General features: G+C 60.9%; 2 non-coding genes across 2 annotated transcripts; both read left to right on the top strand.

Annotated features, from left to right (window-relative positions):
- The first annotated feature begins 11999 nt into the window (after positions 1-11999).
- Positions 12000-12118, top strand: LOC131867664 (5S ribosomal RNA). The gene has a single exon (XR_009366216.1). It is a non-coding gene; the product is annotated as a 5S ribosomal RNA (ribosomal RNA).
- A 5915-nt stretch (positions 12119-18033) lies between these two features.
- Positions 18034-18152, top strand: LOC131867639 (5S ribosomal RNA). The gene has a single exon (XR_009366191.1). It is a non-coding gene; the product is annotated as a 5S ribosomal RNA (ribosomal RNA).
- Positions 18153-20000: the final 1848 nt, after the last annotated feature.

The following is a 20000-nucleotide window of genomic DNA, read 5'->3' as shown; positions in this document are numbered from 1 at the left end:
GAACGTTCCAAGGCGGCAGAGGAGGTTACCAGCCGAAGGATGCAGTAGCAATAACAGGTATAGTTCCGCGGCGGCCGAGAAGACTCACCGCATAGGAATCGGGATGCGAGGCGAGGGATGCGGCGGGAAGGCCCCGACGGCTAAACGGAAGAGGCTGCAGGGCCGCCTCGGAATGGTCCAAGCATCGGACGCGATTGGGACGACTACCAGTGCCAACCCCTTATCCCGCGATGCGTCCGATACACAGATAGTTCCAAGGCGGCCGAGGAGCCTCACCGCATATCAATCGGGGTGCGAGGCGAGGGATGGGGCGGGAAGGCCCCAACGGCTAGACGGAAGAGGCTTCAGGGCCACCTCGGAATGCTCCAAGCATCGGACGCGCTTGGGGCGACTACCAGTGCCAACCCCTTATCCCGCGATGCGTCCGATACACAGATGGTTCCAAGGCGGCCGAGGAGCCTCACCGCATAGCAATCGGGGGTGCGAGGCGAGGGATGGGGCGGGAAGGCCCCAACGGCTAGACGGAAGAGGCTTCAGGGCCGCCTCGGAATGGTCCAAGCATCGGACGCGCTTGGGGCGACTACCAGTGACAACCCCTCATCCCGCGATGCGTCCGATACGAAGATGGTTCCAAGGCGGCCGAGGAGCCTCACCGCATAGCAATCGGGGTGCGAGGTGGGGGATGCGGCGAGATGGCCCCAACGGCTAGACGGAAGAGGCCACAGGGCCGCGTCGGAATAGTCCAAGCATCGGACGCGCTTGGGGCGACTACCAGTGACAACCCCTTATCCCGCGATGCGTCCGATACGAAGATAGTTCCAAGGCGGCCGAGGAGCCTCACCGCATAGCAATCCGGGTGCGAGGTGGGGGATGCGGCGAGATGGCCCCAACGGCTAGACGGAAGAGGCTGCAGGGCCGCCTCGGAATAGTCCAAGCATCGGACGCGCTTGGGGCGACTACCAGTGACAACCCCTTATCCCGCGATGCTTCCGATACGAAGACAGTTCCAAGGCGGCCGAGGAGCCTCACCGCATAGCAATGGGGGTGCGAGGTGAGGGATGCGGCGAGATGGCCCCAACGGCTAGACGGAAGAGGCCACAGGGCCGCCTCGGAATAGTCCAAGCATCGGACGCGCTTGGGGCGACTACCAGTGACAACCCCTTATCCCGCGATGCATCCGATACGAAGATAGTTCCCAGGCGGCCGAGGAGCCTCACCGCATAGCAATCGGGGTGCGAGGCGAGGGATGCGGCGAGATGGCCCCAAAGGGTAGACGGAAGAGGCTGCGGGGCCGCCTCGGAATAGTCCAAGCATCGAACGCGCTTGGGGCGACTACCACTGCCAACCCCTTATCCCGCGATGCGTCCGATACACAGATAGTTCCGAGGCGGCCGAGGAGCTGGGGGATGCGGCGAGATGGCCCCAACGGCTAGACGGAAGAGGCTGCAGGGCCGCCTCGGAATAGTCCAAGCATCGGACGCGCTTGGGGCGACTACCAGTGACAACCCCTTATCCCGCGATGCGTCCGATACACAGATAGTTCCGAGGCGGCCAAGGAGCCTCACCGCATAGCAATCGTGGTGCGAGGTGGGGGATGCAGCGAGATGGCCCCAACGGCTAGACGGAAGAGGCTGCAGGGCCGCCTCGGAATGGTCCAAGCATCGGACGCGCTTGGGGCGACTACCACTGCCAACCCCTTATCCCGCGATGCGTCCGATACACAGATAGTTCCAAGGCGGCCGAGGAGCCTCACCGAATAGCAATCGGGGTGCGAGGCGAGGGATGCGGCGAGAAAGCCCCAACGGCTAGAGGGAAGAGGCTTCAGGTCCGCCTCGGAATGGTCCAAGCATCGGACGCGCTTGGGGCGACTACCAGTGACAACCCCTTATCCCGCGACGCGTCCGATACACAGATAGTTCCAAGGCGGCCGAGGAGCCTCACCGCATAGCAATCGGGGTGCGAGGCGAGGGATGCGGCGAGAAGGACCCAACGGCTAGACGGAAGAGGCTTCAGGGCCGCCTCGGAATGGTCCAAGCATCGGACGCGCTTGGGGCGACTACCAGTGACAACCCCTTATCCCGCGACGCGTCCGATACACAGATAGTTCCAAGGCGGCCGAGGAGCCTCACCGCATAGCAATCGGGGTGCGAGGCGAGGGATGCGGCGAGAAGGACCCAACGGCTAGACGGAAGAGGCTTCAGGTCCGCCTCGGAATGGTCCAAGCATCGGACGCGCTTGGGGCGACTACCAGTGACAACCCCTTATCCCGCGACGCGTCCGATACACAGATAGTTCCAAGGCGGCCGAGGAGCCTCACCGCATAGCAATCGGGGTGCGAGGCGAGGGATGCGGCGAGAAGGACCCAACGGCTAGACGGAAGAGGCTTCAGGGCCGCCTCGGAATGGTCCAAGCATCGGACGCGCTTGGGGCGACTACCAGTGACAACCCCTTATCCCGCGATGCGTCCGATACACAGATAGTTCCAAGGCGGCCGAGGAGCCTCACCGCATAGCAATCGGGGTGCGAGGCGAGGGATGCGGCGAGAAGGACCCAACGGCTAGACGGAAGAGGCTTCAGGGCCGCCTCGGAATGGTCCAAGCATCGGACGCGCTTGGGGCGACTACCAGTGACAACCCCTTATCCCGCGACGCGTCCGATACACAGATAGTTCCAAGGCGGCCGAGGAGCCTCACCGCATAGCAATCGGGGTGCGAGGCGAGGGATGCGGCAAGAAGGACCCAACGGCTAGACGGAAGAGGCTTCAGGGCCGCCTCGGAATGGTCCAAGCATCGGACGCGCTTGGGGCGACTACCAGTGACAACCCCTTATCCCGCGACGCGTCCGATACACAGATAGTTCCAAGGCGGCCGAGGAGCCTCACCGCATAGCAATCGGGGTGCGAGGCGAGGGATGCGGCGAGAAGGACCCAACGGCTAGACGGAAGAGGCTTCAGGTCCGCCTCGGAATGGTCCAAGCATCGGACGCGCTTGGGGCGACTACCAGTGACAACCCCTTATCCCGCGACGCGTCCGATACACAGATAGTTCCAAGGCGGCCGAGGAGCCTCACCGCATAGCAATCGGGGTGCGAGGCGAGGGATGCGGCGAGAAGGACCCAACGGCTAGACGGAAGAGGCTTCAGGGCCGCCTCGGAATGGTCCAAGCATCGGACGCGCTTGGGGCGACTACCAGTGACAACCCCTTATCCCGCGACGCGTCCGATACACAGATAGTTCCAAGGCGGCCGAGGAGCCTCACCGCATAGCAATCGGGGTGCGAGGCGAGGGATGCGGCGAGAAGGACCCAACGGCTAGACGGAAGAGGCTTCAGGGCCGCCTCGGAATGGTCCAAGCATCGGACGCGCTTGGGGCGACTACCAGTGACAACCCCTTATCCCGCGATGCGTCCGATACACAGATAGTTCCAAGGCGGCCGAGGAGCCTCACCGCATAGCAATCGGGGTGCGAGGCGAGGGATGCGGCGAGAAGGACCCAACGGCTAGACGGAAGAGGCTTCAGGGCCGCCTCGGAATGGTCCAAGCATCGGACGCGCTTGGGGCGACTACCAGTGACAACCCCTTATCCCGCGACGCGTCCGATACACAGATAGTTCCAAGGCGGCCGAGGAGCCTCACCGCATAGCAATCGGGGTGCGAGGCGAGGGATGCGGCGAGAAGGACCCAACGGCTAGACGGAAGAGGCTTCAGGGCCGCCTCGGAATGGTCCAAGCATCGGACGCGCTTGGGGCGACTACCAGTGACAACCCCTTATCCCGCGACGCGTCCGATACACAGATAGTTCCAAGGCGGCCGAGGAGCCTCACCGCATAGCAATCGGGGTGCGAGGCGAGGGATGCGGCGAGAAGGACCCAACGGCTAGACGGAAGAGGCTTCAGGGCCGCCTCGGAATGGTCCAAGCATCGGACGCGCTTGGGGCGACTACCAGTGACAACCCCTTATCCCGCGACGCGTCCGATACACAGATAGTTCCAAGGCGGCCGAGGAGCCTCACCGCATAGCAATCGGGGTGCGAGGCGAGGGATGCGGCGAGAAGGACCCAACGGCTAGACGGAAGAGGCTTCAGGGCCGCCTGGGAATGGTCCATGCATCGCACGCGCTTGGGGCGACTACCAGTGACAACCCCTTATCCCGCGACGCGTCCGATACACAGATAGTTCCAAGGCGGCCGAGGAGCCTCACCGCATAGCAATCGGGGTGCGAGGCGAGGGATGCGGCGAGAAGGACCCAACGGCTAGACGGAAGAGGCTTCAGGGCCGCCTCGGAATGGTCCAAGCATCGGACGCGCTTGGGGCGACTACCAGTGACAACCCCTTATCCCGCGACGCGTCCGATACACAGATAGTTCCAAGGCGGCCGAGGAGCCTCACCGCATAGCAATCGGGGTGCGAGTCGAGGGATGCGGCGAGAAGGACCCAACGGCTAGACGGAAGAGGCTTCAGGGCCGCCTCGGAATGGTCCAAGCATCGGACGCGCTTGGGGCGACTACCAGTGACAACCCCTTATCCCGCGATGCGTCTGATACACAGATAGTTCCAAGGCGGCCGAGGAGCCTCACCGCATAGCAATCGGGGTGCGAGGCAAGGGATGCGGCGAGAAGGACCCAACGGCTAGACGGAAGAGGCTTCAGGGCCGCCTCGGAATGGTCCAAGCATCGGACGCGCTTGGGGCGACTACCGTTGCCAACCCCTTATCCCGCGATGCGTCTGATACACAGATAGTTCCGAGGCGGCCGAGGAGCCTCACCGCATAGCAATCGGGTTGCGAGGCAGATTATTGGGAAGGGAACCCCCTGGGATGCGGCTCAAGCAGTGCCCAAAGGGACTGGAATGCGGAATCACATCGAGAGACCCAAATGCTATACGAGGGCTCAAATCGAATTATCGATTTGGCCACGACATGGACGCATCGGAACGACTACCTTTGCCGAACCACTCGCAATTGCATCCATACCGAAACCAATAGACATTTCCGTTAGAGCCCTCGCATAGCATTCGGGAATCTCGCATGCCCCTCTAAATCGACCAATGCTGGCGCTCAACGAAAATCCGAGCGCTACCACCGTTCGAGCGCCAGCATTGGTCGAGTTAGAGGGGCACGGGGGAGAATGCTCCAGTCAACACCTCCCCTATATAAGTTATTTGTCCGATTCTCGCACAACCGTAGTCTGCCTCGTCGAATCAAACAACGGTCCCAGATTCCGACTTCCGTAGAGACCCAAAAGCTAGATGGAGGCTCGCAAGAAAGAGAGTCGGCGCATAGCAATCGGGTTTCTCGAACGTTTAGGGACCGAGCTCACTTGCGGATAGGGCAAAATCCGCCAAGCAACCCAAAAGCTAGACGGGGGCTCGAATCGAATCGCCTAGGCGGCCACAACAACGACGTGTTGGATCGACTACCAGTGCCAAACCATTCAGCAAGACTAGTCTGTGTCGAGGCCGGATAGAGATTCTCAGAGAGCGCCCGTATAGCATTTAGGAGACCTGCCGCGTCCCTCACACTCGACAAATGGTGGTGCACGTTTATAAATCCGAGCGATCCCAACCCTTTCAAGCACCAACATCGGTCGAGATAGAGGGGCACGGAGGGGGCTGCGTGAGACAACACAGTCCCCTATATAAGTTATTTGTCCGATTCTCACACATCCGAAGAATGGTCATCAAATCGGACAACAGCCCAAACTTCCGACTTCCGTCCCAGAAAGCCCAAGAGCTATCTAAAACGTTCATGGCCGGAACTCGATCGCGGCTATACCAGTCCGCCAAGCAACCCAAAAGCTAGACTGGAGCTCTAGTCGAATCACCTCTGTGGCCATTGCAAGGACGTGTTGGAGCGACTACCATTGCCGAACCATTCCGCAGGTCGAGTCCATACCAAGGCCGCATAGAGATTCACGATGAGCTCCTGCATAGCAATCAGGAGACTTGCCGTGTCCATCACAATCGATAAATCCTGGTGCAAGATTTTTGCATCCGAGCGCTCCAACCAGTCGAGCACCAGCATCAATCGACATAAACGGGCACGGGGGGAGAAGGCTCGAGAACACTACCTCCCCTATATAAGTTATTTGTCCGATTCTCAAGCAGCCGAAGTCTGGTCATCGAATCGGGTCAAAGACCACAACTTCCGACTTTACCCACAATGCAAGTCATCGAATCGAACATCGGCCCCCGAGTCGGACTCCATGCGTATGTCAGGTCATCGGACCCAAATTCCGCCTTCCTGCGCATGGCGGGCCATCAATATCAACTCGGTCATCGGACCCAAACTCCGCCTTTCTGCGCATGGCACGCCTTCAAATCGGTCATCGGACCCAAATTCCGCCTTCCTGTGCATGGCGGGCCATCAACATCAACTCGGTCATCGGACCCAAATTCCGCCTTTCTGCGCATGGCACGCCATCAACTCGGTCATCGGACCCAAATTCCGCCTTCCTGCGCATGGCAGGTCATCGGACACAAATTCAGACCTCGCCAATATGCCTACGTATCGAATCGGTCATCGGACCCAACTTCCGACTTCATCCATACTGTAGGGTCTTTGAGGTTGGCGCGGTGCGCTCAACCCGGGGAGTCGACCCATCGAAGCATACACCTCCCCTATATAAGCTATTTGTCCGATTCCCACACCTGTGTAGTTTGCACCTCTGACCAGGACATCGACCCCAACTTCCGAACTCGACTGCAACAACGGCACCAGCGCCTTGGTGCGCACCTTGCGACGCACAGTCCCAACATTCGCCTTCCTGCACATGGCAGGTCATCGGACCCAAATTCCGACCTCGCGAGTATGCCTACATATCGAATCGGTCATCGGACACAACTTCCGACTTCATCCATACCGTAGGGTCTTTGAGGTTGGCGCGGTGCGCTCAACCCGGGGAGTCGACCCAACGAAGCATACACCTCCCCTATATAAGCTATTTGTCCGATTCCCACACCTGTGTAGTTTGCACCTCCGATCAGGACATCGACCCCAACTTCCGAACTCGCCTGCAACGACCGAACCAGCGCCTTGGTGCGCACCTTGCAACGCACAGTGCCAACATTCGCCTTCCTGCACATGGCAGGTCATCGGACCCAAATTCCGACCTCGCGAGTATGCCTACATATCGAATCGGTCATCGGACCCAACTTCCGACTTCATCCATACCGTAGGGTCTTTGAGGTTGGCGCGGTGCGCTCAACCCGGGGAGTCGACCCAACGAAGCATACACCTCCCCTATATAAGCTATTTGTCCGATTCCCACACCTGTGTAGCTTGCACCTCCGATCAGGACATCGACCCCAACTTCCGAACTCGACTAAAAAGACCGCACCAGCACCTTGGTGTGCACCTTGCAACGCACAGTGCCAACATTCGCCTTCCTGCACATGGCAGGTCATCGGACCCAAATTCCGACCTCATGAGCATACCTACTAATCGAATCGGTCATCGGACCCAACTTCCGACTTCATCCATACCGTAGGGTCTTTGAGGTTGGCGCGGTGCGCTCAACCTGGGGAGTCGACCCATCGAAGCATACACCTCCCCTATATAAGCTATTTGTCCGATTCCGACACCTGTGTAGTTTGCACCTCCGCTCAGGACATCGACCCCAACTTCCGAACTCGCCTGCAACGACCGAACCAGCGCCTTGGTGCGCACCAAAAGTGCGCACTTTTGGAGGGCACTTTTGTGCGCTCCAAAGGTGCGCACTTTTGGAGGGCACTTTTGTGCGCTCCAAAGGTGCGCACTTTTGGAGGGCACTTTTTGGAGGGCACTTTTGTGCGCTCCAAAGGTGCGCACTTTTGGAGGGCACTTTTTGGAGGGCACTTTTCTGCGCTCCAAAGGTGCGCACTTTTGGAGGGCACTTTTTGGAGGGCACTTTTCTGCGCTCCAAAGGTGCGCACTTTTGGAGGGCACTTTTTGGAGGGCACTTTTCTGCGCTCCAAAGGTGCGCACTTTTGGAGGGCACTTTTTGGAGGGCACTTTTCTGCGCTCCAAAGGTGCGCACTTTTGGAGGGCACTTTTGTGCACTCCAAAGGTGCACACTTTTGGAGGGCACTTTTTGGAGGGCACTTTTCTGCACTCCAAAGGTGCGCACTTTTGGAGGGCACTTTTTGGAGGGCACTTTTGTGCGCTCCAAAGGTGCGCACTTTTGGAGGGCACTTTTTGGAGGGCACTTTTGTGCGCTCCAAAGGTGCGCACTTTTGGAGGGCACTTTTGTGCACTCCAAAGGTGCGCACTTTTGGAGGGCACTTTTCCTGCGCTCCAAAGGTGCACACCTAGGTGAGCACCTTCGACCACACCTTGTAGCACACCAAACTCTGACTTTCGACTTCATCCGCAATGCAGGGTCTTTGAGGTTGGCGCAATGCGCACAACCAGGGGAGTCGACCCATCAAACCCAACACCTCCCCTATATAAGCTATTTGTCTGATTCTCATACATGCGTAGCCTGCAGGAGCAATTAGGACATCGACCCCAACTTTCGGCTTCTAAACGAAAACAAGGTCTTTGAGGTTGGTGTAATGCGAACAACTAGGGGAGTCAACCCATCAAACCCAACACCTCCCCTATATAAGCTATTTGTCTGATTCTCATACATGTGTAGTCTACAGGAGCAATTAGGACATCGACCCCAACTTTTGACTTCTTAACGAAAACAAGGTCTTTGAGGTTGACGTAATGCGCACAACCAGGGGAGTCGACCCATCAAACCCAACACCTCCCCTATATAAGCTATTTGTCCGATTCTCATACATGTGTAGCCTACAGGAGCCATTAGGACATTGACCCCAACTTTTGACTTCTTAACGAAAACAAGGTCTTTGAGGTTGGCGTAATGCGCACAACCAAGGGAGTTGACCCATCAAACCCAACACCTCCCCTATATAAGCTATTTGTCTGATTCTCATACATGTGTAGCCTGCAACAACGATTAGGACATCCACCCCAACTTCTGAATTCGTCTGCGTTGACCGCACCAAAGGTGCACGCCTTGGTGCTCACCAAAATCCGACTTCCGACTTCTTCTGCTATGCGGGGTCTTTGAGGTTGGCGCAGTGCGCACAACCAGGGGAGTCAACCCACCGAATGCAACACCTCCCCTATATAAGCTATTTGTCTGATTCTCATACATGCGTAGACTGCAGCAATGATTAGGACATCCACCCCAACTTTTGACTTCTTAAACAAGACAGGGTCTTTGAAGTTGGTGCAGTGCACACAACCAGGGGAGTCGACCCATCAAACGCAACACCTCCCCTATATAAAGCTATTTGTCCGATTCTCATACGTGTAGTCTGCAGCAGCGATTAGGACATCGACCCCAACTTCCGAATTCGTTTGCATTGACCGCACCAAAGGTGCACGCCTTGGTGTGCACCTTGGAGTGCACTTTGGTGCTCACCTCGGTGCACACTTTGGTGTGCACCTCGGTGTGCACCAAAGGTGCGCACCTTGGAGCGCACCAAAGGTGTACACTTTGGAGCGCACCACATAGGGTCTTTGAGAGGTTGGCGCAGTGCGCACACCAAGGTGGGTGTTGAGGTGCGTGCCGAGGTGGGTGGGTGCTAGGGTGCGCTCCATGGTGGGTGCCAGGGTGGGTGCGTGCTAGGGTGGATTCCAAAGAGGGTCATAGGGTGGGTGCCAAGGTGGGTTGGTGATATAGTGGGTTCAAAGGTGGGTACTAGGGTGGGTTCCAAGGTGGGTCACAAGTTGGGTGCCAGGATGCGTGGGTGTTAGGTTGGGTGCCAAGGTGGGCTCCTGCGTGGGTGGGTGCTAGGGTGGGTTTCAAGGTGGACGCGAGGGCGGGTGCCAAGGTGGGTAACAAGTTGGGTGTTAGGATGGGTGAGTGCTAGAGTGGGTGCCAAGGTGGGTGGGTGCTAAGGTGGATGCCAAGGTGGTTCACAGGGTGGGTGGGTTCTAGGGTGAGTTCCAAGGTGGGTCACAGGTTTAGTGCTAGGGTGCGTGTCAAGGCGGGTGTCGAGGTGCCTGGGTGCTAGGGTGTGGATGCCAATGTGGGTCATAGGGTGGGTACTAGGGTGGGCTGCAATGTGGGTGCCAAGGTGGGTAACATGCTCGGTTGGTTCTAAATTGGGTGTCAGGGTGGGTGTGCACCCACCTTGCCCGAGGTGGGTGCCAAGGTGCCAGTGTGGGTGGGTGCTAAGGTGGATGCCAAGGTGGGTGAGAAGGTGGGTGATAGGTTGAGTGGTAGGATGGGTGGGTGCCAAGATGGGTCACAGGGTGGGTGCAAGGGTGGGTAGGTGCTAGGGTTGGTGTCAGGGTGGGTGGGTGCTAGGTTGGGTTCCAAGGTGGGTGCGAGGGTGAGTGTCAAGGTGGGTCACAGGTTAGGTGCTAGGATGGGTGAGTGCTAGGGTGCAAAGGTGCCAGGGTGGGTGCTAGGATGGGTCGATGCTAGGGTGAGTGGCAAGGTGGGTCCACAAGTGTCAAGGTGGGTGCCGAGGTGGGTGCCAACTTGGGTTCCAAGGTGGGTGCCAAGTGGGCGACTGCTATGGTGGATGCCAAGGTGGGTCACGGGGTGGGTGCCAAGTTGCTAGGTTGTGTTCCAAGGTGGGTGCCAACGTGGCTGCTAGGGTGCGTGGGTTAAAGGGTGTGTCACAACGTGGGTGCCAGGATGGGTGCGCACCCACACTGGCCAAGACGGGTGCAAGGTTGGGTTCCAAGCCCGGTCACAGGCTGGGTGCTAGGATGGGTGGGTGCCAAGGTGGGCACCAGGGTGGGTGCACCCACCCTGGCCAAGGTGGGTCACGGGGTGGGTCCTAGGGTGGGTAACAGGGTGGGTACTAAGGTGCGTGCCAAGGTGGGTCATGGGGTGGGTGCCAAGGTGGGCACCAGGGTGGGTGTGCACCAACCCTAGCCAGGGTAGGTCACGGGGTGGTTGTCGGGGTGGGCGTCAAGGAGCCAAGGTGGGTGGCAAGTAGCCAAGTTGCGTGCCAAGGTGGGTGTCGGGGTGGGTGCCAAGGATCCAAGGTGGGTGCCAAGGAACCAAGGTGGGTGTCTGGGTGGGTGCCGAGGTGGGAGCCAGGGTGGGTCCCAAGGTGAGTGCAAAGGTGGGTGCCAGGGTCAAGGTGAGTGCCAATGTGGGTTCCAAGGTGCCAGGGTCAGGGTGAGTGCCAATGTGGGTTCAAAGGTGCTAAGTTGGGTGCGAGGTTGGGTGCGAGGGTGGGTGGGTGCCAAGGTGTGCTAGGTGGAAGCCCGGGTGGGTCGGCATCCCATGGGTGTCGAGTTGGGTGCCTGATGGGTGCTTCTTGTCAAGTTTTAGTCGTCGGGACTCATTTCGAGCCTTAGAGGTCGTTTCTTGTCCGGTTGCCCTGTCTTCGACCTGGGAACCCAATTTTGGTCCTCGGGTCCCATTTTTTTTTGTCTCGCATCCCACTTTTGGCCTGTGGCCTTTTCGGGGTCGATTCTCGTTTTGGGCATCAGAGCATGTTTCTTCTCCTAAAACCCAATATTTGTTTATTAAGTCTCGGAACACATTTTTGTTCTCGTGGACCCATCATGGGTCTTGGAACGCATTTGTGGTCCTTGGGTCCCATTTTGCATCCCGAAACTTGTGTTTTGGTGCTTGATCCCTATTTTGGGTGCCCACCTTGCACCAAGTGCGCACCCGGGGCAAACCGAGCGCCTTGGTGCACCGGGGCAAGATCGAGCGTGCACCCGAGGCGCCCCGAACATGCACCAAGGTGCACTCGGCCCACATGTGAGCGCAGGTCGTTGCGCCCGAGGTGGTGTGTGGGCACCGCGTTGCAGACGGGACACTGCACGCACACGACGCCCCGTCCAGGTGCACGCACGTAGGCCGGGCCGGGTGCACACCCGACGCCCTAGCAAGGTGCGCGCACCCGGGCAGGGCTCACACTTGGCGAACGGGGCGCACTTCGCGAGGGAGGGTGTGCACCTCGACGGGGGTGGGTGGCCGGGGTGGATTCGCACGTGGGTCGCGGTTTGCTAAGTACACACTGCGACAAGCTCATAACGGGTGCGATCATACCAGCGTTAGTGCACCGGATCCCATCAGAACTCCGCAGTTAAGCGCGCTTGGGCCGGAGTAGTACTAGGATGGGTGACCTCCCGGGAAGTCCCGGTGTTGCACCCTTTCTTAGTTTTTCGCCGGGCGTCGCAATGCTATTTGAATAAACCTTTTGCCCGTTTGCGTTCTCGTCGGGGCCGGGCCGGGCCGGGGTGCGCTGCCCGCACTACCGCGCGCGCGGGGGCGACACCGAGCGCGCACCCGAGGCGCCCCGAGCACACAGGCCACGGTGCAACCCGGGCGTTGTGCGCGCACCCCGGTGCGCCCGAGGTGCTGCGCGCGCACCCAGGTGAAATCGGTGTGCACCTCGGCCAGTGCGCGCTCGGTCGAGTCGCGCACGTTGGCCAAGGTGCACGGTGATGTTTCTTACTCTAAGGTTCCGCACCAGACGCCCGGGACAGGTGAGCGAAGCTAGGCGGGGCCGGGTGCGCGGCCGGGGCAGGTGCACGCAGCTGGAGAGAGCTTTGGAGCACACCAGAGGTGCGCACCTTGGAGCACACTTCGGAGCGCACCAATGATGCGCTCCATTCAAAAGTTTCCTGAAAAGGCAAAAAAAGTTGAGATTATAGAATTTCCCACTTGAGAGATTGTAAAAAAAAAAAATTTAAAATGAAGGAAACGCGGGTGCCAAGGTGTGCGCGCCCGGGTGCGCAGCCCAGCCAAGGTGTGCGCACCAAGGCGCCCACCCTGGCGAAGGTGCACGCAAGGTGCGCACCCGAGGCAAACCGGACAATTAACCCAACTTTCGACTTCGCGCGCACCTGCGCACCTTGGAGCGCACTTCGGAGCGCTCCTTGTTGCGCACCAATCTTGGGCACCTCGGAGTGCACCATGGCGCCCACCAAGGTGCGCACCCGGGGCAAACCGAGCTCCGACTTCGTGCGCACCTTGGAGCGCACGAAAGGTGCGCACCATGGCGCCCACCAAGGTGCGCAGCCCAGCCAAGGCGTGCGCATCAAGGTGCGCACCCTGGCGAAGGTGCGCACCCGGGGCAAACCGAGCTCCGACTTCGTGCGCACCTTGGAGCGCACAAAGGGTGCGCAACCCAGCCAAGGTGTGCGCACCCCGGGCAAACCGAGCTCCGAATCGTGCGCACCTTGGAGCACACTTCGGAGCCCTCCTTGGTGCGCACCGATGTTGCGCACCTCGGAGCGCACCCGGGGAAAACAATGCAATTAACCCGACTTTCGACTTCGTGGGCACCTCGGAGCGCTCTCGGGTTCGCACCTCGGAGCACACCGAGGTGCGCACCTTTGATGCGCTGCCTTCACCAATTTCCAGAAAAGGCAAGAAAACATTGAGAAGGTGTGCGCACCGAGGTGCCCACCCTGGCGAAGGTGCACGCGAGGTGCGCACCCGGGGCAAACCGGGCTCCGACTTCGTGCACGCCATGCTGCGCACCTTGGAGGGCCATGGTGCGCACCTTGGAGCACACTTCGGAGCGCTCAATGGTGCCCAACCCAGCCAAGGTGCCCACCGCGGCGAAGGTGCACGCGAGGTGCGCACCCGGGGCAAACCGGGCTCCGACTTCGTGCACGCCGCACCTTGGAGCACACTTCGGAGCGCTCCTTGGTGCGCACCAGGGCGCGCAACCCAGCCGAGGTGCCCACCCCGGCGAAGGTGCACGCGGGGTGCGCACCCGAGGCAAACCGGGCTCCGACTTCGTGCACGCCATGGTGCCCACCGCGGCGAAGGTGCACGCGAGGTGCGCACCCGGGGCAAACCGGGCTCCGACTTCGTGCACGCCGCACCTTGGAGCACACTTCGGAGCGCTCCTTGGTGCGCACCAGGGCGCGCAACCCAGCCGAGGTGCCCACCCCGGCGAAGGTGCACGCGAGGTGCGCACCCGGGGCAAACCGGGCTCCGACTTCGTGCACGCCATGGTGCCCACCGCGGCGAAGGTGCACGCGAGGTGCGCACCCGGGGCAAACCGGGCTCCGACTTCGTGCACGCCGCACCTTGGAGCACACTTCGGAGCGCTCCTTGGTGCGCACCATGGTGCCCACCAGGGCGCGCAACCCCGCCGAAGGTGCACGCGAGGTGCGCACCCGGGGCAAACCGGGCTCCGACTTCGTGCACGCCGCACCTTGGAGCACACTTCGGAGCGCTCCTTGGTGCGCACCAGGGCGCGCAACCCCGCCGAAGGTGCACGCGAGGTGCGCACCCGGGGCAAACCGGGCTCCGACTTCGTGCACGCCATGGTGCGCACCAGGGTGCCCACCGCGGCGAAGGTGCGCACCCGGGGCAAACCGGGCTCCGACTTCGTGCACGCCGCACCTTGGAGCACACTTCGGAGCGCTCCTTGGTGCGCACCAGGGCGCGCAACCCAGCCGAGGTGCCCACCCCGGCGAAGGTGCACGCGAGGTGCGCACCCGGGGCAAACCGGGCTCCGACTTCGTGCACGCCATGGTGCCCACCGCGGCGAAGGTGCGCACCCGGGGCAAACCGGGCTAGGACTTCGTGCACGCCGCACCTTGGAGCACACTTCGGAGCGCTCCTTGGTGCGCACCATGGTGCCCACCAGGCCGCGCAACCCAGCCAAGGTGTGCGCACCAAGGTGCACGCGAGGTGCGCACCCGGGGCAAACCGGGGTCCGGCTTCGTGCACGCCGCACCTTGGAGCACACATCGGGGCGCTCCCGGGTTCGCACCGGCGTTGCGCACCGTGGTGGGCACCTCGGAGCGCACCGTGGTGGGCACCTCGGAGCACACCAAGGTGGGCAGCGAGGTGCGCACCTTTGATGCGATGCCTTCACTAATTTCCATAAAAGGCAAAAGAAAACGAGATTTTAAAATTTCCGTTTTGAAAGATAGTGAGAAAAAGGGAATGCTGGTGCCATCTTGAGCCCGCCCTGGTGCGCAGCCCAGCCAAGGTGTGCGCACCAAGGTGCCCACCCTGGCGAAGGTGCGCGCCCGGGCAATTAACCCAACTTCCAACTTCGCGCGCGCCAGGGTGGGAGCGCACCCAACAACCGGGCCTGGGAAGAGCCAATGCGAGAAACCCCACCAAACGCTCTGACAAAAAAAGAGGGGGCGCTCCAGTAACCCCGCTTCGGAGCGCACCCTGGGCAAACCCAGCCAGGGTGCCCACCCCGGCCAAGGTGCAGGCGAGGTGCGCACCCGGGGCAAACCGGGCTCCGACAACGTGCACGCCGCACCTTGGAGCACACTTCGTAGCGCTCCCGGGTGCGCACCTCAGAGCACACCAAGGTGGGCAGCGAGGTGCGCACCTTTGATGCGCTGCCTTCACTAATTTCCAGAAAAGGCAAAAAAAAGAGGAGATTTTAAAATTTCCGTTTTGAAAGATAGTGAAAAAAACGGAACGCGGGTGCCATCTTGAGCCCGCCCGGGTGCACAGCCCAGGTAAGGTGCCCACCCTGGCAAAGGTGCGCACCCGGGCAATTAACCCTACTTCCGACTTCGTGCGCGCCAGGGTGGCAACCGGGCCTGGGAAGAGCCAATGCGAGAAACCCCACCAAACGCTCCGACAAAAAAAGAGGCGGCGCTCCAATAACCCCGCTTCGGAGCGCAGCCGGGGCAAACCCAGCCAAGGTGCCCACCCCGACGAAGGTGCACGCGAGGTGCGCACCCGGGGCAAACCGGGCTCCGACAACGTGCACGCAGCACCTTGGAGCACACTTCGAAGCACTCCCGGGTGCCCACCGGCGTTGCGCACCGTGGTGGGCAGCGAGGTGCGCACCTTTGATGCGCTGCCTTCACTAATTTCCAGAAAAGGCAAAAAAAAATGAGATTTTAAAATTTCCGTTTTGAAAGATAGTGAAAAAAACGGAACGCGGGTGCCATCTTGAGCCCGCCCTGGTGCGCAGCCCAGGCAAGGCATGCGCACCAAGGTGCCCACCCGCGGTGCACACCCGGGGCAAACCGGGCTCCGACTTCGTGCAGGCCGCACCTTGGAGCACACTTCGGAGCGCTCCTTGGTGCGCACCATGGTGCCCACCAGGGCGCACCCGGGGCAAACCGGGCTCCGACTTCGTGCACGCCGCACCTTGGAGCACACATCGGAGCGCTCCCAGGTTCGCACCAGCGTTGCGCACCTTTGATGCGCTGCCTTCACTAATTTCCAGAAAAGGCAAAAAAAAACGATATTTTAAAATTTCCGTTCTGAAAGATAGTGAAAAAAACGGAACGCGGGTGCCATCTTGAGCCCTTCCTGGTGCGCAGCCCAGGCAAGTTGTGCGCACCAAGGTGCCCACCCTGGCGGAGGTGCGCGCCCGGGGCAAACCGGGCTCCGACTTCGTGCACTGCATGGTGCCCACCAAGGCGCGCAACCCAGCCAAGGTGCCCACCGCAGCGAAGGTGCACGCGAGGTGCGCACCCGAGGTGCACACCCGGGGCAAACCGAGCTCCGACTTCGTGCACGCCGCACCTTGGAGCACACTTCAGAGCGCTCCTTGGTGCGCACCAGGGCGCGCAACCCAGCCAAGGTGCTCACCCCGGCGAAGGTGCACGCGAGGTGCGCACCCGGGGCAAGCCGGGCTCGGACTTCGTGCACGCCGCACCTTGGAGCACACATCGGAGCGCTCCCGGGTTCGCACCAGCATTGCGCACCTTTGATGCGCTGCCTTCACTAATTTCCAGAAAAGGCAAAAAAAAAAAAAAAACGAGATTTTAAAATTTCCGTTTTGAAAGATAGTGAAAAAAACGGAACGCGGGTGCCATCTTGAGCCCGCCCTGGTGTGCAGCCCAGGCAAGTTGTGCGCACCAAGGCACCCACCCTGGCCAAGGTGGGTCACGGGGTGGGTCCTAGGGTGGGTAACGGGGTGGGTACTAAGGTGCGTGCCAAGGTGGGTCATGGGGTGGGTGCCAAGGTGGGCACCAGGGTGGGTGTGCACCAACCCTAGCCAGGGTAGGTCACGGGGTGGTTGTCGGGGTGGGCGTCAAGGAGCCAAGGTGGGTGGCAAGTAGCCAAGTTGCGTGCCAAGGTGGGTGTCGGGGTGGGTGCCAAGGATCCAAGGTGGGTGCCAAGGAACCAAGGTGGGTGTCTGGGTGGGTGCCGAGGTGGGAGCCAGGGTGGGTCCCAAGGTGAGTGCAAAGGTGGGTGCCAGGGTCAAGGTGAGTGCCAATGTGGGTTCCAAGGTGCCAGGGTCAGGGTGAGTGCCAATGTGGGTTCAAAGGTGCTAAGTTGGGTGCGAGGTTGGGTGCGAGGGTGGGTGGGTGCCAAGGTGTGCTAGGTGGAAGCCCGGGTGGGTCGGCATCCCATGGGTGTCGAGTTGGGTGCCTGATGGGTGCTTCTTGTCAAGTTTTAGTCGTCGGGACTCATTTCGAGCCTTAGAGGTCGTTTCTTGTCCGGTTGCCCTGTCTTCGACCTGGGAACCCAATTTTGGTCCTCGGGTCCCATTTTTTTTTGTCTCGCATCCCACTTTTGGCCTGTGGCCTTTTCGGGGTCGATTCTCGTTTTGGGCATCAGAGCATGTTTCTTCTCCTAAAACCCAATATTTGTTTATTAAGTCTCGGAACACATTTTTGTTCTCGTGGACCCATCATGGGTCTTGGAACGCATTTGTGGTCCTTGGGTCCCATTTTGCATCCCGAAACTTGTGTTTTGGTGCTTGATCCCTATTTTGGGTGCCCACCTTGCACCAAGTGCGCACCCGGGGCAAACCGAGCGCCTTGGTGCACCGGGGCAAGATCGAGCGTGCACCCGAGGCGCCCCGAACATGCACCAAGGTGCACTCGGCCCACATGTGAGCGCAGGTCGTTGCGCCCGAGGTGGTGTGTGGGCACCGCGTTGCAGACGGGACACTGCACGCACACGACGCCCCGTCCAGGTGCACGCACGTAGGCCGGGCCGGGTGCACACCCGACGCCCTAGCAAGGTGCGCGCACCCGGGCAGGGCTCACACTTGGCGAACGGGGCGCACTTCGCGAGGGAGGGTGTGCACCTCGACGGGGGTGGGTGGCCGGGGTGGATTCGCACGTGGGTCGCGGTTTGCTAAGTACACACTGCGACAAGCTCATAACGGGTGCGATCATACCAGCGTTAGTGCACCGGATCCCATCAGAACTCCGCAGTTAAGCGCGCTTGGGCCGGAGTAGTACTGGGATGGGTGACCTCCCGGGAAGTCCCGGTGTTGCACCCTTTTTTAGTTTTTCGCCGGGCGTCGCAATGCTATTTGAATAAACCTTTTGCCCGTTTGCGTTCTCGTCGGGGCCGGGCCGGGCCGGGGTGCGCTGCCCGCACTACCGCGCGCGCGGGGGCGACACCGAGCGCGCACCCGAGGCGCCCCGAGCACACAGGCCACGGTGCAACCCGGGCGTTGTGCGCGCACCCCGGTGCGCCCGAGGTGCTGCGCGCGCACCCAGGTGAAATCGGTGTGCACCTCGGCCAGTGCGCGCTCGGTCGAGTCGCGCACGTTGGCCAAGGTGCACGGTGATGTTTCTTACTCTAAGGTTCCGCACCAGACGCCCGGGACAGGTGAGCGAAGCTGGGCGGGGCCGGGTGCGCGGCCGGGGCAGGTGCACGCAGCTGGAGAGAGCTTTGGAGCACACCAGAGGTGCGCACCTTGGAGCACACTTCGGAGCGCACCAATGATGCGCTCCATTCAAAAGTTTCCTGAAAAGGCAAAAAAAGTTGAGATTATAGAATTTCCCACTTGAGAGATTGTAAAAAAAAAAAATTTAAAATGAAGGAAACGCGGGTGCCAAGGTGTGCGCGCCCGGGTGCGCAGCCCAGCCAAGGTGTGCGCACCAAGGCGCCCACCCTGGCGAAGGTGCACGCAAGGTGCGCACCCGAGGCAAACCGGACAATTAACCCAACTTTCGACTTCGCGCGCACCTGCGCACCTTGGAGCGCACTTCGGAGCGCTCCTTGGTGCGCACCAATCTTGGGCACCTCGGAGTGCACCATGGCGCCCACCAAGGTGCGCACCCGGGGCAAACCGAGCTCCGACTTCGTGCGCACCTTGGAGCGCACGAAAGGTGCGCACCATGGCGCCCACCAAGGTGCGCAGCCCAGCCAAGGCGTGCGCATCAAGGTGCGCACCCTGGCGAAGGTGCGCACCCGGGGCAAACCGAGCTCCGACTTCGTGCGCACCTTGGAGCGCACAAAGGGTGCGCAACCCAGCCAAGGTGTGCGCACCCCGGGCAAACCAAGCTCCGAATCGTGCGCACCTTGGAGCACACTTCGGAGCCCTCCTTGGTGCGCACCGATGTTGCGCACCTCGGAGCGCACCCGGGGAAAACAATGCAATTAACCCGACTTTCGACTTCGTGGGCACCTCGGAGCGCTCTCGGGTTCGCACCTCGGAGCACACCGAGGTGCGCACCTTTGATGCGCTGCCTTCACCAATTTCCAGAAAAGGCAAGAAAACATTGAGAAGGTGTGCGCACCGAGGTGCCCACCCTGGCGAAGGTGCACGCGAGGTGCGCACCCGGGGCAAACCGGGCTCCGACTTCGTGCACGCCATGCTGCGCACCTTGGAGGGCCATGGTGCGCACCTTGGAGCACACTTCGGAGCGCTCAATGGTGCCCAACCCAGCCAAGGTGCCCACCGCGGCGAAGGTGCACGCGAGGTGCGCACCCGGGGCAAACCGGGCTCCGACTTCGTGCACGCCGCACCTTGGAGCACACTTCGGAGCGCTCCTTGGTGCGCACCAGGGCGCGCAACCCAGCCGAGGTGCCCACCCCGGCGAAGGTGCACGCGGGGTGCGCACCCGGGGCAAACCGGGCTCCGACTTCGTGCACGCCATGGTGCCCACCGCGCCAAGGTGCACGCGAGGTGCGCACCCGGGGCAAACCGGGCTCCGACTTCGTGCACGCCGCACCTTGGAGCACACTTCGGAGCGCTCCTTGGTGCGCACCAGGGCGCGCAACCCAGCCGAGGTGCCCACCCCGGCGAAGGTGCACGCGAGGTGCGCACCCGGGGCAAACCGGGCTCCGACTTCGTGCACGCCATGGTGCCCACCGCGGCGAAGGTGCACGCGAGGTG

Source organism: Cryptomeria japonica, unplaced genomic scaffold (assembly GCF_030272615.1).
Source record: "Cryptomeria japonica unplaced genomic scaffold, Sugi_1.0 HiC_scaffold_176, whole genome shotgun sequence".
Lineage (NCBI taxonomy): Eukaryota > Viridiplantae > Streptophyta > Pinopsida > Cupressales > Cupressaceae > Cryptomeria > Cryptomeria japonica.
Note: the sequence above shows the minus strand (reverse complement) of the source record. Positions and strands in the feature narration are given on the sequence as shown.